The sequence below is a fragment of the Dreissena polymorpha genome, chromosome 3 (genome assembly GCF_020536995.1).
Source record: "Dreissena polymorpha isolate Duluth1 chromosome 3, UMN_Dpol_1.0, whole genome shotgun sequence".
Lineage (NCBI taxonomy): Eukaryota > Metazoa > Mollusca > Bivalvia > Myida > Dreissenidae > Dreissena > Dreissena polymorpha.
Window position 1 is genome coordinate 13,938,056 of NC_068357.1, and position 12,818 is coordinate 13,950,873.

Genomic DNA, 12,818 nt, shown 5'->3' on the forward strand with positions numbered 1-12,818 from the left:
CAGTATTGCATCATATGATAGCTACAATTTTTGTTTCGCCTATATTGTTCTCACACGACTTATTGTATCAGATATTCAACTTTGCAAAATTCGCTAACAAGAAAACTTTTTTGTGTAATGAGCATTTATCGTTATTTTGGTACTAGCTTGTAGGAAATTCGATTCCACGCATTTTTATATATTACACTTTACCGTATGTTTAGACACAACAATAAAACAGTCCGATAACGATTTTGTCATAAACGCATTTCTGTCTTTAACTTTAGATTTTTACAACGTCGTCTTTATCCATGTAAACAAACGAAACAAGATGTTAAGTTACATCGGTTTAACTCAATTTGCTCGAAAACGTCTCATGATATCCTGATGAAATTTTCACCATAATATGTAATCCTATGATAGCTACAATTTTTGTCTCGCCTATATTGTTCTCACACGACTCATTGTGTCAGATATTCAATTTTGCAAAATTCGCTAACAAGAAAACTTTTTTGTGTAAAGAGCATTATCGTTATTTTGGTACTAGCTTGTAGGAAATTCGATTCCACGCATTTTGATGTATTCCACTTAATCGTATGTCTAAACACAACAAAAATACAGTTCGATAACGATTTCGTACTAAACGCATTTCTGTCTTTAACTTTACATTTTGACTCAACGTCGAAAACTCTCTGCGAATAGAACAGTGATTTCGTACAAAGTTTAACTTCGCGTTTCTTCCCAACCACTTGAGATAAAACCATGCGATTTGTATCATCTTGTTCAGTGAGATATTAGCTATAAATTACACGCTGATAAATTTTCCATAGCATTTATGCGTGTGTCTGAAAATCGCAGATGTTTGATTTGAAAACGAGTCGGTGAATAGAAAACTTTTTTGTACTCATTGATATTGGGGTGATTTGAACATCTGCTTGTACAGAATTTAATTCTGCGCATTTTGATACCACATACTCGATAGTGTGTTGAAAATTGGCTTCACTATAGACCGAAAACCATTTTGCTTAAAACACGCCTTTGACAAATTCTTCATTAAAACACAACGTCATCTCATTGAATCTGTTAAAGACTAGTGTACAGCGAAATGCGTTTTACAAAAAAGTTGAGGTCGTGTTTTCTCTTTAATCATTTAACCGATCTGCATAACATTTTCGCAATAACATGAAACACGATAATAGCAACAAGTTTTGTGGGGATCATTTTTTGTTAACATATTCGCATATAGAAGAAATTCTTAGCTTTTCGCATGAAAATCACTTCGCTTACAAGAAAAAAAATTCCCATTAAGACAAGTACATAGCAATTGATACCATTCGATAGGGAATTCTGTTCTGCACATTTTGATGTATGATACTCCACAATAGGTCTAATTACAAGAATACTGCTGAGAGAAAACGCATTCGTGCTTATAGAAATTTTGAACTTTAAAGTATCGAGTTAAACCGAACGTCGTTAGATAGCGAATAGTTGATAAAACTGTGTTTGTATCGAAGCGGTTTATTTTAACTGTCACAATAACGCGTGAACGCATTTCGATGAAATTTTCACAATCATAACCAGCAAATAAACAGGAACAATAAGAGTTTAAATATTTTGCAAGTTGATAAGTGGATATATGTCAAAATTTCTGTTTATTGGTAAAACTTGGGTTGATATGAAGAAAAGATTTTCATTTCGCAATATGATACAGTAATATTTGCATCATGCGATGGGGAATTTATTTCTGTGCATTTTGGTGTAACATACTTGATGTTTTTGTAAAACGCTGCAGTTATACGGGCAGAAAACCATATCACAACAAACACACATTTCGTGAATCGTAATTTTGACCCTTCGATGTCAGTGCAAATCGACGACGTCATTTCAATAAATCTCATCCACAGTACAGGGGGAGTTTACATATTATCGACGATAGCAAACTGAGTTTCTTTGCAACTGATTTAACACGAATATCTGTGAAACCCGATGTCCAAATTCAATAAAATTTTCACCAGATTAACTGAAATTTCGATGCGCTCATACTGATACTATTTGTTCATACAAAATCGAATGCGCGAGTTATGAAATTTTGATTTTAACGCAGATTTTATTGATATTTCAAATTTACGAGAACAATTGTACACATAACCATACTATTTGTATATGAGTGTGTAGGCGCCAGTGTGCTGAACATTTTGATATATGTGGTTGAATATTTGTTTACTATATCTTCGTTGTATTGGCACTAAACTCACAAAACAGAGTTGAAAAAATCACAACGCGATAGTCGCTCCTCAATAGAAATCATATCGAGCTGCTTTCGTCAGTCGAACGTCATGAAAACATTTGAGTTCTCGGAATTGAAAATAAATATTGAATTGTTCAGGCTATGTAGAAAACTAAATGGGTATACGGGAATATTTTGTGCTGATGTTAAATGTTCAGTAATAAATATTTTGATGGATTACTCACATATTTGATATGATCTAGGATTATTTCAGAATGATAGGTTAGTAAATCTATGTTTGACTAGATTTTTTTATATACTCGCCTTTTGTCGTTTTAACATTGACTCTAAAAATCTGCGTTGAGTACGCCTCATAACAAAATTTGAGACCTAAAGACCATGGATTTGCTTTAACTCGAAGGAAATACTGGATGGATTGTACGGACTCATGCTTATCAATTTGTATGCCCATTCAAGCTGTGAGTGTGAATATTTCGGCTTGTATGGTCATGAAAAAATATCATCACAAAGTCAATATTTGTAGGATTTTTGCATGGTAAGTATGATTTTTAGATTTGTCATCAAATACACATTCGATCGTAACTCAAATCATGAAGAATAAACATTTTCCATGTGCTTTTCTGTCATTCTTCGTTTGGTCGTTGAAGGGTTCGGACGTGTTTTTCGAAGCTCTCGACGTCGTGACCTAATTATAATTTGAACTGCGCGGGTAAAGAACGCTCATTTGCGGCTTGGACATTGACCAATACGGACGTGTTTTTAAAGCGCTCTGAAAAAAGTTTTGACTTTTAAATTTTTTTTACTACGACAGAATCTTAGTTGACTGATGGTCTTTGACAAAGACAGACTTGTTTTTGTGAGCTCTGAAAAAAATTTGACTTTGAAATATTTTTACGATTAAAAAGTTTCAGTTGACTTTTGAACGTTGACGAAGACGGACGTACTTTCGTGAGCTCTGACTATTGATGAAAAGTTTTCGCGTTATAGAATAGCGACTTGGTACTCAGGTTGTTGAATGACTGGATGACTGAAGTGTTAGGTTATTGTTATGAGATAACAACTTGACTTTGACTTGAGTTGTGAAATGAAATCATACTCTTATGCGATGTTAACTTTTGAACGTTTAGTATTGACTGACAACGAAATTTTGTGAGCGTTATATATGAAATGTTTGACTTACATTAATTTTTTTGAACGACTTGACTTCACTTTAAGTTTTGACATCGGACTGATCGGACGTGTTTTTTTAAGCTCTGACTGTTGTGAATAATTAAATTTATGTTGTGGTGTCAAGCGATTGACTGTCAGTTGAGGTTCAGATGTCGAGCTGTGCGGACGTGTTCATCGAGCTGCTGTCTACAAAAAACGTGAGTACAAATTTTTTTCGTTTTACTGTTTACAAGTTGCGTGATGATGTATGATGGTTGTAATGTGTTGGGTAGAAATTACTCAGTGCTGATACAGTGTCGATATGTTGTGATGAGCGATAATAGTGGATGATGGTGGAACAGAATATTCATTGAGCTATTTTGAGGAAGCGAACATATGATGGAAAAATGTTGCAAAAATATTAAATGCATGTGCTTATATGTACTAAATATGATATTGCTTTACTTGTATTTGCATGCTGTTAACATTTCTATTTTATTCCAGTGGGCTGTGGTGAGTATTGCAGATTTAACTTGTATGTGTGGTTTTTAGTTAACGATGCTTAATGAAAACTGTTATTGTACACTTAGTATGGAATGATGTGAATGATGATATGATGGGTAGAATTAATCAGTGCTTGTGTCTAGAAATGCTGAATGTTTATTGAAAAGGCTAAATGCTAGCCAGTACTAAGAGTTGAGCTACCGTGGGAATGTGAAACGAACTGATGGTGTAATATGATGGTGTATTGACAAACTTTTCTTATATGTACTAAATATGATATTGCTTTACTTGTATTTGCATGCTGTTAACATTTCTATTTTGTTCCAGTGTGCTGTGGTGAGTACTGTAGATATTACTTGATTTTTAGTGTCTATGAATGCTGATGTATGATAGCTATAGCATGAGCTCAATGCTAACCAGTATTATGAGTTGATGTATTGTGGTGATGCTAATCGAACTGATGATGTAACATGATGGTGAACACTTACTGAATGCATAAAATTTATTGAATTGCGTTTGTTGATATGCACTATAATATGATAAATGTATTGCTTAACATGTATATTTCATGATGTTTAATTTCAGTGGGCTGTGGTGAGTACTGTAGATTGTATTGCCTATGTATAGAATTCAATAAAAGATTATGACTGAAAACTGCTTTTGATTCTTTTTGAACAGTTTTAGGGACTATAAGTCTATAACAAAAATATGTCGGTTGGCGTTCATACAGCAATGTTTTGAGTAGTACAGAAATGTTTCTACGTTTGTGGTCGCCAGTTGTCTGTGATGTGTAAAGTGAAAAATACACGGAGCTTTGAATACAACAAACATTTACTGTTTTAACACAGATTGTGTGCTATGCATTTTTCGATGTAGATCTTTTTCAGATTTGACATGAAATGTAGACCTGACATTTGAACAGAGCTGGGAAACGAAAAGGTAAGTTTGTTAAATTTCACAATGAACACTTGTGTTTTGACAAAAGAAGAGATAAAGTGAGTTTTGTCATCATCATGGTTTCTTTCAGAGTATAACTCGTGAACAGATGAAAACCTATTTTTTGCTAGATTTTCATGTACTCTTTTTTTGGATGATAAGTATGTCAGTAACTCAAAATCATACGGCTAGTACAGTATGGAACATGAATGCTTTGTTCAGATTTTCAGATGTGTGCTGGCAGTTTAAGTCTGGCAGCTGAAGTGAACAGTCGTGTTTTCTGGAGCTCCAACAATATGCTAGAAGGTAAGTAACTATGTTTGTTTTGCATTGCATGTTTTCATATGTTTCAGACTTTCAAGCAGAGATGTCATGCTGACTGGAGTTGAGCACAGGGCAGTGACAAAGTGAAAGGTAAGTACTTTTGACTGAATGTTTGTTCTATGCATGTTTTGTTTCAATACATTTCAGGAGTGCTTATCCAGTGATGATATGACAGTTGGAGTGAACAGTGGAGCCAAGCAGTCTTGTTTTTGGAGCTACTCAACAAGCCTTGAAGGTAAGTTTAGAATTTCTCAATGTTAGTGAATTGAAGTACTGTCACTTGCTTTTGGACAGTCGAACAGAACAGACGTGGTTGCGAGAGCTCTCATATCTGTTGTGTTAAACTGTTTTTATGATATGTTATGTTTGTTTGTTTGTTTGTGATGTACTATTTTTCAGATGCTGATGGCAGTGATGGGTTTTCAAGCTGACCTGAACAGAAAAGCACTCATATGGTAAGTACAAAATAGTTGTTATATGGGATGTTTTGTGCATGCTTTTATGTTTCAGGTGTACTTGCTGACAGCGACGAAGACGAATCAAGAAGAGGAACATTGTTGAGAAAGTGATTGGGACTTGCAAACAGGGTAAGTGTAACACTTGTGTTTGTTTAATTTGTAACATGCGTGCTTTGCTCTGTTTCAGATTTCACATGCAGAAATTAAACAGGATTTCAACTGCTGAGACACAATTCATCAAAAGTAAGGTAAGTTTTAATTCATTGATTTGAGTTGTACAATGTGTTCTTTACTTTATTTCAGATTCGAGTCACTGGTTTACACATGGAAGAAGATTTCCACGTCTGTTACTCAACTCTACAGAAGCAAGGTAAGTCGATCAAATTTTTGTTTTCATTGACTGCTGTAATGTGATGTTATGCTATTTTTTATGTGTGCTATGCAGAGATGGAGAATTCAATTTTAAGAAAGATTAACTGCTGCAGATTAGCTCTGCTCTGTGTTGATTTTTGTTCAAAAACGTTTAAAATGTATGTGTGTTTTCAGATGTTTTGTTTCAGTTGATGTCCAGATGGCAAGCAGTACAGACGTGTTTCTTGGAGCTGCCAAACAGTGAGTACAAACGTTTTATATTTTTCAGTTGTTTACTCATAGAAGTCTGTGAAAGATGATAACAAGGGTTGAATCTATCAGCACTTGTGTCTAAAAATGCTGATGTGTGACGGTTTACTGAAAAGGGTAAATGCTAGCCAGTACTTACACTTGAGCAACCGTGGGATGTCGAACTAACTGATGATGTACTATGATGGTGAACACTTACTATGTGTATCAAAATGCTTTTGTTGATATTTACTATAGATGATTTGATATTGGTTAACATTTGTTTGCATGCTGTTAACATTTCTATTTCATTTCAGGGAGCTGTGGTGAGTATTGTAGTATACATTTGTTTCAATAAACCATGATTAATGAAAACTGATTTCGATTCTTTTTTACAGTTTTAGGGATTATCACTCTATAACAACTCTGTCGGTTGGTGTTCGTGAATGTGAGCTTAATGTTTGAGTAGTACAAAAATGTCTTTACTTTTGTGATCGCCAGTTGTCTGTGATTTAAAGTGAAAAATACACAGAGCTATGAAGCATACACTTGTTTCAATATTTTATCAATGATTCATCAATGATAGTGTGCTATGCATGTTTTGATTTAGTTCGTTTCAGGTATGACATGACATGAAGAGTTGACAGTCGAACAGAGCTGAGCAACGCAGAAAGGTAAGTGTGTTTCATTTTAGTATGAACACTTGTATTTTGTTTTTATATGGTATGTTTTGTGCATGCTATGTTTCAGGTGTACTTGTAGTCAGCGACGAAGACGATTCAAGAAGAGGAACATTGCTGAGAAAGTGAATGGGACATGCAAACAGGGTAAGTGTTACAATTGTTGGTTTGATTTTTACCATGCATACTTTGCTTTACTCTGTTTCAGATTTCACATGCAGAAATGGTCTCATAGCAGTGCCAACAGTGAATAAGGATTTCATCTGCTGTGAAACAACTCAACAGAAAGTAGGTAAGCATTGAATGAATGCACTTGAGCTGTACAATTTGATGTGATGCTTTTCTCTGTTTCAGATTCAAGTTCCTGGTGTAGACAGAGAAATGTGTTTGAAGAAGGAATTCTACTACTGTGATTCAACTCTACAGAAGCAAGGTAAGTAGAAACAAAATTTTGGTTTAATTTAACTCATGTGTTTTGCACTGCATGCTATTTTTCAGGTCTCTCATGCAGTGAGGGAAAAGAAGAAGATTTCAAGAAAAAATCACTGCTGCAACTCAGGCCGATAACAAGGTAAGCGTTTACTATATTGTATACAAAATGTTTTTCTGTTTTACTCTGTTTCAGGTTTCAATTGCAGAGATGTTGCAGAGATGATTTGACAGCTTGTGGCAGAAAAGAAATTCAGCATCTGTTTCTCGACTCTAGCCACGAGGTAAGTCAAAACAAATATACTGGTTTGTATGTAATGTTGTTATGCCCTTCTATGTTTCAGACTTACATTGCTGTGACTGTTCCACAGTGGGTCAAAAAAGAGACGAATACAGGTTTCAAGAAGAAAATTGGCTGTTAAAAACCTGCACAAAATATGAGGTAAGTAAACTACTCTTTTGGTTTGTTTTGTGCTTTGTTATGCTTAACTATTTTTCAGATTGGAATGGTGGGTCGTTACAGAGCAGACTTTTGGACTACTGAGAAGTTGAGAAACAGAGAATGATTCAAGATCAGCTAGGTAAGTCTTGATTATTATGCATTGCTAAATGTTTTTTTCATTCCAGTATGGCTGTGGTAAGTACACAAACTTTCTATAATTTAATATTGAACTGTTTTTATGACCTGTATTCTGCATTGTAAAATGTCTGTTTTTCATTTCAGTATCCTGTGGTAAGTACACTAACTTTGTATAATTTCATATTGAAATGTTTTGATGACTTGTATCCTGCTATGCAATGCTTAATATATTTTTCATTTCAGTGTGGCTGTGGTAAGTACAATTGCCTTCTTTAATTTTCATATTGAACTGTTTTGATGATTTGTATACTGCTATGCAATGCTTATTGTTTTTTACATTTCAGTGTGGCTGTGGTAAGTACAATTGCCTTTCATATTGAACTGTTTTGATGACCTGTATTTTGCATTGTAAAATGTGTTTCTTTTTCATTTCAGTATGGCTGTGGTAAGTACACAAACTTTCTTTAATTTTCATATTGAACTGTTTTGATGACTTGTATTCTGCTATACAAAATGTGCTTTTTTCAATTTCAGGTCAGCAATGGTAAGTATAGTGTGTTTTTTTATGTATAATTTTGTATACATATTGTTTTTTTTCATCATAGCATGTATTTTATATTTATGCTTTGTGTAAGTAAAATGTTCATAAATCATTCTTATCTTCAAACTAAAAATGTATTGTGCTATGCAAAATGTCTGTATGATTTCAGTTGCCAGAGGTGAGTACCATTACAGTTGAAAAGTTAGTTTTGTTTAGTTAAAGTTTTGGTTCACAGTTCTGTTTGTTATTTGGCAAAATTTACATGTATGCATTGAGTCTTGATTTCAGCTCGATTGTGGACTGAAGAAGATTGCCCGCAGAGGGATTGGATACAAAATACAAAGTAAGTACTGAGTTTCTTACTAAAAGTTTTGAGTTGTATTCATTGTATGTTAATATGCTATGATTGCTATGAACATGACTTTTGTATTTCAGCGAAGACAACATAGGTAAGTAAAATTGTTATCTGTTTCATGTTTACTGTTACAGTTCAATATTGTGTTTATAAATTGTAAGTTGTACAAACACATTCAAAAGTTTCTAATCATGCTTTCGATTTCATTTCAGCTTTACTGCTAGACGAGTGTTCTCTACTACTTGACGAGTCAGCTTTACTACCAGGCGAGCAGTGACAACAAGGCGCCTTTGTGGAAACAACACAACAAAAAAGTGAGTATTAGTTGAAATTGTTTTACTGTATGTTATACTTAAATGCAAAATTGTGCACATAAATTGTAAGTTGTACAATTACAATGAAAGTTTCTGATCATGCTTTCTATTTCATTTCAGCTGTACTGCTAGACGAGCAGTGACAGAAAGGCGCCTGAACATGCAACACAAAACAAAAAAGTAAGTATCAGTTAAACAGTTGGTAGAGTTGTGTGTTTTTCTTTAGCAGTTTGTGTTTACTATTTTATTTGATACATGGTATATTACACATGCATGTTTTTATCATTTCAGGCTGTTTACTTTCATCGTTTACTGTTTAACACAATTTGCTTTTCTATTTTCAGTGCCAATATACAAACCTTGATGTGAACACCGAGTAGTCAATGCATACGTGTGGCGTACAGCTGCGACAAAACCGTGGGTCCATCGCACCGATAACTCGAACATTGGACCGCGTATGGACATCAGTGCAACTTTGTGAATCCATGTAACTTTGTGAATCCATGTAACATTGCGAATATGTGTCGATCGAAAAATGTGTACATTCTGCACTGAAACGAACTCGGTGTTGCAAGTGGCAAGTGTTGACAGTGTGTATGTTTATGTTTATGTTTTTACATGAAAACTAAAGGAGATTGTTCTCCTACCTTTTTTTTCCTTGTTTTATTGCGCTGGCCAGCAATATTGATGTATGTGTTTGTGTTTAAACTATGCAATACCAAAATCAAACAAAAATAAACATTAACAGTCATTAACTGTGTTTGGGCGGCCGAGGGGTTTAAGACTCCACAAGTGTGAAGCGCACTGATAGCACTTGGGGGTGAACACCTCGGTATTTCGGTGCTAAAATGTTTTCACGGTGCTTATCTTGACGCACTGTTAAGACTACCAACCAGTTAATGATTGCTTCATCTTTAAACAAAAAGTAAGTCTCTACTTTGGCACAAGAGACTCCAAGTACCAAATACCAACAATTAAAAAGCAGACGTTTTTCAAAACTATGATCGCTGAGATTGATAGTCAGATGGAGTCCTGCCCAGTTAGCTGTGTAGCGGTCTAGGGCGGGGTTGCAAGTCAATACGAAATGAGGCGCTATAAAGCAACTCGTCCCCGTTATGACCGTCAATACTTTCGACACTATCTGGGAATCCTTTCAACACCACATTGTTGCGCTGTTGGAAGGGTGGTAGGCACGCATGGTGACATGCCTGTGCTTTGCTATGCGACACCATGGTATTTTCGTACGGTGACACGAAATATCTTAATCTGGCTCTCTCAGAAACGCAGGCACGCGTTGACCGAACCTGACCGATGACCGAGCAATAACATTTCTATTAAGTGCTTCAATGCACAAAGTCTGCTAGGGCTGGGGTGGGAAGGCGACTTCTCTTGTACTCAGACAAGAGGAACGGTCACAAGTCCGTGAAAACGCCGAGTGACACCACTAGCTTTCAATCGTACAAAGCAAAAAACTTTCAAACTTTAGTTTGAGGTGAAATGATAAAAAAACTATATAAACAACTAACCGTTATAAGATATTTGCCATATGGACACAAACTATGCTACTCAATGTTGCGTTGAACATTAATTGCGCCTTACGAACTACTCGTGTTGAAACTAGCAAGCAGTGACTCGTAAACTCAAAGCAGTTACTCGCTTTTGACTGCATACACATTTTGTACAACGGCTCGTTATTGGTATTACTTGTCTTTCAGTGAGACACATTAACACAAACGTTCAACAGTATTTAGGCTTTATATTGCGCTTGTAGAATATACGAACAAAACACACTATATAATCTACAATCGATCGCATAGTTAGCTACTTGAGTTGATATTGACAAGCGCTGGTCAATCATCTCGTTTGTAAGCTTTCGAGTGTACACAGTAGTTTGCAGTTTTGTTTCACACATAATACAAAATATGGATGAAAAAAATCTATATACATAACAGTTTGCGATATTAACTACTTTTGCCTCTTGGCCAAATCTACACTCGATCGCATAGTTTGCTACCTAGGTTGATATTAACAAGCGCTGTTTGAAAAGCAGTATTACTTCAATGCTATGGTTTGGTTGTAAGATAAAATACTAGTATATGATGCATTGATGTAACAGATATGTAGGCACATTCGTATAGTAGAAGAAAATTCTCAGCAGCAGCTGGTCTGCAAACACTACAATGCGATTTTGCAGTTTGATACGAACGTGTTTTGTTCACGTGAAGTTGAAATGAAAATCTGTCGTGTCTGATCAATGAAATATATTTGATAAAATAACACAGTTGAAAGGCAGTAACATATCTAAGGTTGTGCTATGTTACAGCTCCACAAATAGTTATTCGTCTTGCAAGATACTGGAACAGATGTCCACATGTTATTGTATATTATCTGATTTAGGATATTTTGAGAAATTATGCAACAGAACATTTCTGCAAGATGTGAAAAAAATATCTATTTAAATGGGATTTCTGAGGTTTAGCCATTGCCGAAAGGCCAATGTTTCTTCATGTATGTGTAACAAAAGCTACTGCTATATTTGCTATTATGCTAGTCCGTATTGCATATCGCAAGGTGGTAAAGCGGCTCTTTTCATTTCGCTGTGAAAAGAACGGTCACAAGCCCGTACAAACGCTGAGTGACACCTCTTGATCATGTAGCTTGTATGAAACGTGTTTACAAAACCAAAGTAGTTCAAAGCAGAACGCTTTTCCTTCTTTGAGGGAGAAGAAATCTGGGTGCAAGTCCCGGCTTTGGTTATAACACAAATACTCGCTGCTCAGTTGCAATATTCATACTCTTAGACAGTCAAGTTAATCGCGGGACCAAATGCCCATATGTTCGATTTTGAGTTGCTACACTCATGATAAAAATGAACCAACACATTGACATTGAGTACGTGATTAAAATGTACCAGCAATGTTTCGCTAATCGGTATGTAGTAAAACTATTTGACAAATCTACGTTATAACTAGCACAGTTAAAATTTAACGTTTAAGCATTCGCTGATAATAGGCATGCAATAACAATGCAACGCTGAAATGACTCACACTCCTACGCAATTAATTTTTTCGCGGGACCAAATGACCATAGGTTCGATTTCGAGTTGCTTACATATGAAATACACATTGCTTGCGACAATGTAGAATTCTGAAAAGACAAATAACATATAACGAATGACAAAGTGTATTCAACTATAATAATTATAGTGCAGTGTTCAATTTATTTCTGTTTTCAACACTATTTTTTTGTAATAACTTATTAATACAAAAAACAGCAACCAATAGTCATGAATAATACTGCGTTAAATATTTAAAATTAATTGCGGTTTACAACCGTATGGCGAAAAGACAATACGATAACATATAATATATTTACACTAGTATACATTGCCAAGGATACCGATCGTGTGATAAGAATACACGTAAGAACACGTAGCTAAAACTTTCCTTGTGTTTTGGTTCATCATATCATTTACTTGACAAAAAGTTATAGTTCTGGTTTTCAAACAAATTATTAATCGTGCATATGATAACTATGAGCTGAGCGCATTTCAGGTTAGGTTCACGAAGGAAGGCAATTGAAACATCACTGAATTGCGCTTTGAGATATGCAATTAATGATGAATGACCTTACTATGGGTAACGTACTGATGGTGGAATAAAATACAATTAATACAATTATATAGCGTTTATTGATAGGCACGCATGCTATTATAAAAAAA

The 12,818-nt window shown here is 35.1% G+C and overlaps 1 long non-coding RNA gene across 38 annotated transcripts; it reads left to right on the forward strand.

Moving 5' to 3' along the window:
* The first annotated feature begins 2,859 nt into the window (after nt 1-2,859).
* LOC127873050 (uncharacterized) lies at nt 2,860-9,857 on the forward strand. 38 transcript variants are annotated; one of them, XR_008045945.1, is made up of 8 exons: nt 3,602-5,122; nt 5,288-5,375; nt 5,540-5,727; nt 5,902-5,968; nt 6,159-6,210; nt 6,809-9,097; nt 9,218-9,277; nt 9,442-9,857. It is a non-coding gene; the product is annotated as an uncharacterized LOC127873050 (long non-coding RNA). The 38 variants fall into 38 exon arrangements; XR_008045946.1 differs by having other exon boundaries at nt 5,540-7,025; nt 7,233-7,311; nt 7,504-9,097; XR_008045950.1 differs by having other exon boundaries at nt 5,540-7,025; nt 7,233-7,311; nt 7,652-9,097.
* Nucleotides 9,858-12,818: the final 2,961 nt, after the last annotated feature.